Below are 4,963 nucleotides of genomic sequence, written 5' to 3'. Positions count from 1 at the left end.
GCTTTGGGCCTCCATCTGACTGGGGAGGTTGGTACATCAATGCACCCAGTGTCTGTCCTACCCGCTCCTTGAATTAAGATCTGAGTTTGTGAGCCCCTGGCCTCGCCACAGCTCCCACCACAGCTCTGCCTCCTGGAACAGGCAGCAGAGCCAACACAGAAGCCTTTTCTCATCAATAGCTAATGAGTCCATTAGTAAAACAGGCCAGTCTGCTCCCCATAGGCACTGCTCTTCTTGTTCCCTTGGTCTTTCTCTTGCTCTTCTTCTCCTCTTGTGACTCTGGTTTGTTGTGGCCTCCCCCTCTGTGTTGCCCAGTTGGCTCATCCTGTGGGAGGTGGACAAGAGACTAGAATCACAGAGAATAAGGGACTTAGAATGCTGGTGTTCAACCAGTGCCTGGAGGGCACACCCAACAGGCAGGGACACATGTTGGAAAAGGAGGCTGCTCCAACTCCACTCTAGGTCACCCCTTCTCTTGGGACCAATACTGGGGTTCCATGCAGCTGCTGAAGAAGAGAAAGTCATATAAAGGAGCTGTGAGCAGTGGAAAGTGAAAGATTGTGGGAGAAACTAGAAAGCGGGTTGAGGAAAAATTCTGCTTAGGTAGTCAATAATGATCAGATTAATCATCTTAAAGTTGTGAGTGTTGTTCAAACATCTTACCAGATGTGACTGAACTAGATTTCTCCAGGGTCAAATGAATCAGACTGACCATCACTTATTTATTTGTTTTAAGCCCAGGAACACTTATTGTGCCCCTGGCACTGTGCTGGGTGCTGGGATATAGAGTGGTGTCTGTCTTAGTTTCTTTGTGCTGCCATAACAAAAAGTACCACAAATGAGTGTCTTTAAAAACCACAAATTTATTTTCTCATAGCTCTGGAGACTAAACATCCAAATCAGGGACTTGGCTGTGTTGATTCCTTCTGTGGCCTCTCTTCTAGTTTCTGGTGTTTGCTGGCGATCTTTGGTGTTCCCTTGCAGTAGACGGGTCCTAACATGACATCTGTCTTCCTCCTTGTGTTTGCCTCTGTGTCAAATTTGCTGTTTTTATTAGATACCTCTTAGTAGTGATTAGGTATTAGAAGGAAGACCGGACAATCTACATCTGTAGAGATACTGCCTCAGAAACCCAAGGAGGGGTCGCTATGTGTCTGATTTAACTCCACAGCAGTGAGTCTGGTTTTGGTTTGAGTGATTAGGTTTAGGACCCACCCTCTTTTGGAATGATACCATTAACATAGCAAAAGAAAACCTCCATTTCCTAATAAGGTCATATTTACAGAGATAGGGGTTAGTACTTCCACATTTCTTTTGGAGGGGCATAATTCATTCTGTAACTGGTTCTGGACATAACTGCAATACCCATTTTTAGAAGCCCTGGTGATGCAATGGTTAAAGTACTCAGCTGCTAACTAAAAGGTCAGTGGTTCAAACCCACCAGGGACTCTGAGGTAGGAAAGACCTGGACAATCTGCTCCCATAAATATTAGTCTAGGAAATCCTACAGGACAATTCTAATCTGTCATGTTGTTCTTATGTGACGTCAAATTGGACCCGACTTGTAGTGACCCCTCCTTAGGTTTCCAAGGCAGTATCACTACGGAAGTAGATTGCCCAACCTTCTGTCACATAGGGTCTCTATGAGTCAGAATTGACTTGGTGGCACAATCCAACAATAACAATACCCACTTTTAAAAAATAGCCTTATTTCGACATACATAGGGACATTATGAGTCAGAACTGACTCAACGGCACCTAACAAACACAACAATATACAGTGAACTGCACAAATTAAAAGTGTATAATTTTTTTTTAATTGTGATTTGGGTGAAAGTTTACAAAGCAAATTCATTTTCCATTCAACAGTTCATACACATTTTGTTTCATGACATTGATTGCAATCCCCATAATGTAACAGTTTTCTTCCTGCTTCCTCTCTGTGGTTACCTTTTCCCTGTGTCCTTCTTTCCTATGCATACCTGTCCCTAAGCTATCTCTCTGTACAAATACTGCTCTCCTGATTTCCCATGGTTGATTGTTCTAAGGAGTGTGCCTACCTTATACACCTATTATTTGGCTGGAAGCCAGGGGAGTTAGTTCAATTCTAGGCCTGAAGGGTGAGTAGGAGCCATAGTTTCCTAGTAAGCCTGGTCTTTTCTTATGATTTTGAGTTTTGTTCCACATTTTTCTCCCACTCTATCTGGGATCTTCTATACTGATCCTGAAAGTGTACATGAAACCATCACAAGATCCTTCTCACTTAAAAAGTTTCCTCAAGTCCCTTTGTAATTTCTTCCTTTTTCTCCCTCCCGTAGTTCCCAGGTAACCACAAATCCACTTCTGTTACTACAGGTAAGTTGGCATTTTCTAGAATATTATATAAATGAAATCACAGAGTATATATTCCTTTTTTGTCTGACTTCTTTTACTCAGCAGAATTGTTTTAAGATTCATCTGTGTTGTTGCATATATCAATAGTTCATTCCTTTTAGTTGTGGCTCAGTATTCTATTATGCAGATACAACATAAAGTGTTTATCCATTTATTTGTTGATGAATATTTGTGTTCTTTACAGTTCTTGGTATTCCAAATAGAGCTGCCATGAACTTTTGTGTACAAGTGTTTGTTTGGACATATGCTTTCATTTCCTTTAGGTGAATACCCAGGAGTGGAAGGCTCCTACCGGTTTAATAGAGTTAAACGCCAGCACCTGCAAACAATTCCAGATTGCTGTATCTTCTAGAATCTCCCCAAAATAATGCTCTTGGGTTCTGGGAACAGGTATTTTTTTTTTTTCTTACACAGAAAGCAGGTGGACTTGCACAGGCACCCTGAGGACAAATGGAAGAGATTGCTGAGTGAGAGTGGGGTTTGCTTTCTAAGGAACCACAGCTACAAATCATTGTTGCTTGACCCAGTAGGATATAGTCTTTTACAACCTCACCCTCAGGGCTTAGCATCTAGTCATCAACTGTGACTTCTAGTCTGCTGTCCTGTGGCAGAACTGTAGCTGGAGAAAAGTCCTTGTCTGGTTTTGTGGGAACCAAGGGGTTTTCTTGGGCTTGGGAAAGGTGCTACTACTGGGTTTCATCAGATGCCAGGGCAGCAGAGTGGGTGGTGGTGAGCATTAGGCTGTGAACAAATATAGAGAGCAAGCTCTCCTCACCCATCTAACACAGGTCTCCTGTCAAGTTTTGCATATTCTTTCACTTGACTCCAAGTAATCCCTTGAGTTCAGGCACAGGAGTTCAGGCTTTGAGTTCAGGCATAGGAGCAGGATTGGCTGGACCCACCTCTCATCTGGGAAGCTGGACTCCACTGACCTGGGTGGAGGTTTAGTATTCTCACCCTGATGGTTCTGAGAAGAGGCCTCCAGAAGCCTGAATCTTTGAAAGGGACAGGAAATGGAGGCCATGGACTTCTCAGCACCTCCAGTGATTTATTAATTTCAGATCAATTCAGTCTTGTGTCCTTTGTTAAATTTTTCATCAACTCACCAACCAGTTATTGGACACAGAGACTGTTCTAGGTGCTTGGGTTACAGTGGGAAAAAAGAAATGAGTCCCCTTTAAGGGGCTTGGCCAGTGCAAATGATTAATACACTCAGCTACTAACTGTGAAAGCTGGACAATGAACAAGGAAGACTGAAGAAGAGCTGAAGCTTTTGAGTTGTGGTGTTGGCGAAGAATCCTGAAAGCATCATGGACTGCTGAAGAATGAGCAAATCTGTCCTGGAAGAACTACAGATGGAATGCTCCTTGGAGAATGGCCAGACTTTGTCTCACCCACTTTGGTCATGTTGTCATCGTTGTTGTTGTTGTTATGTGACGTTGAGTCAGTCTCGGCTCAGAGTGACCCCTTCTTGGGTTTCCCAGGCAATATCACTACAGAAGTAGATTGCCCAACCTTCCTTCCAAGGAGTGGCTGGTGGGTTTGAACAGCCAGCCTTCTGGTTAACAATCAAGTGCTTTAGTCACTACACTACCAGAGGTCATGTTGTCAGAAGGGACCGTTCCCTGGAGAAGGATATCATGCCTGGTCAAGTGGAGGGCCAGCCAAAAAGGGGAAGGCCCTTGATGAAATGGGTTGACACAGTGGCTGGAACAATAGGCTCTGGTACAGCAAGGACAGTGAGGCTGGCACAGGACCAGGCAGTGTTTTGTTCTGTTGTACATAGGGTCGCTATGAGTTGGAGCCGACTCGACAGCACCTAACAATGTCAACACTAACTGAAAGATTGGAGGCTGTAGGCTTCCCAGAGGCACCTCAAAAGAAAGTCCTGGTGATCTGCTTCCAAAAAGTCAGCCACTCTAAACCTATGGAGCACAGTTCTGCTCTGACAGGCATGGGGTTGCCAAGAGTTGGAGTTGACTCAATGGCAACTGGTTTTGTTTTCAAGGGGTTTATGGTTCAGAGAGGTGCCCAACAAGGAGGCAACAGCAATTTCAGCAATTTTACCACTGGAAGGTTAGTGCTACTATCTCCTTAGCTCTGGGAGCTGAGGGGATGCCTAACTAGCCCTCAAGCTCTGAGAAGGCTTCCTTTGGGCTGACACCTGAGGCTTGAGGAAAAGGGGTCCTGACAGAGTGAGAAGGGGCTACACATGGGGGAAGGATGCAGAGGAGGGCCCACTTGAGGAAATGGCCCTCATCATCATACTGGAGGCAGTGGGTGTGTGAGGAAAGACTGCCTCTCTCACTCCTTGCAGCCCTTGTCTCCTGTTGTCTGCAAGAAGATGGCTACTCAAAGTTCAACAAGGCAGAAAATAAGAAATGCTGGCGAGGTTGTGGAGAGATTGGGACTCTCATACATTGCTGGTGGGACTGTAAAATGGTACAACCACTGTGGAAAGCAGTATGGCAATTCCTTCAAAAGTTGGAATTAGAAATACCATTTGACCTAGCCATTCCATTACTAGGTATATACCCTAAAGAAATGAAAGCCATGACAAGAACAGATA

This window comes from Orycteropus afer, unplaced genomic scaffold (assembly GCF_000298275.1).
Source record: "Orycteropus afer afer isolate SDZICR_OR568_19922 unplaced genomic scaffold, OryAfe1.0 scaffold00010, whole genome shotgun sequence".
In the NCBI taxonomy this organism is placed as follows: Eukaryota; Metazoa; Chordata; class Mammalia; order Tubulidentata; family Orycteropodidae; genus Orycteropus; species Orycteropus afer.
The sequence above is the reverse complement of the archived record's forward strand: the minus strand, read 5'-3'. Positions refer to the sequence as shown.